The sequence below is a fragment of the Myotis davidii genome, unplaced genomic scaffold (assembly GCF_000327345.1).
Source record: "Myotis davidii unplaced genomic scaffold, ASM32734v1 scaffold153, whole genome shotgun sequence".
NCBI classification, from domain to species: Eukaryota; Metazoa; Chordata; class Mammalia; order Chiroptera; family Vespertilionidae; genus Myotis; species Myotis davidii.
This window is the reverse complement of record NW_006284615.1, coordinates 881,177-881,836: the sequence shown is the minus strand read 5'-3', so window position 1 is coordinate 881,836 and position 660 is coordinate 881,177.

Here is a 660-nt window from a genome sequence, read left to right as displayed (position 1 = left end):
TTCCTGATGCCTTCCCTTTTTCCCCACTATGAAGGTTTTCCACTCCCCGCCTGCCTTTGAGTTTCTGCCAAAATGCAAATGATGGTGGCTGACTTTCTTGTTATATAACAACTTCTGAATAAATAGCCCTTACCTGTTCTTATTTAAGTACTCTTCACTTATTTCCACATTTGGAATAGGCTATATTTTTCAAAGCCATGTTCTTAAAATTTATGATTCTATCAATATATTTTAATATGACTCTTTGGACAACCTCCCTAAGTTAGTTGCAACTTCCTAAGAAACATGATCCAATAACGTCCATAATTTGCCAAATAGGAGAGTGATTTTTACCTAAAAGTAATTAAAACTATTATTTTAAACAGAATACTCCTAGTATACTGAGTATGATGTATTTAATAACACTGTAAAATAGAACCAGTTATGTTAATTACATCTAAAAGGGTGAGTCAGATTAAAAATAATCTTTCTAGAGAAGTTTTTCAAATGTAGAATAATAAAGTGGAAGGACATATGCTAAACACTGAGGCTTTTGTGAGCATCCTAGCCTTCTTAATCATGAAGAGAGATGGATATTAAACCTAATTTCAAACCTTATAGAAATGCATAAATTAAAAAAATATAAGGCAAAAATCCCTAATGTGAGATAACTCTAACTTA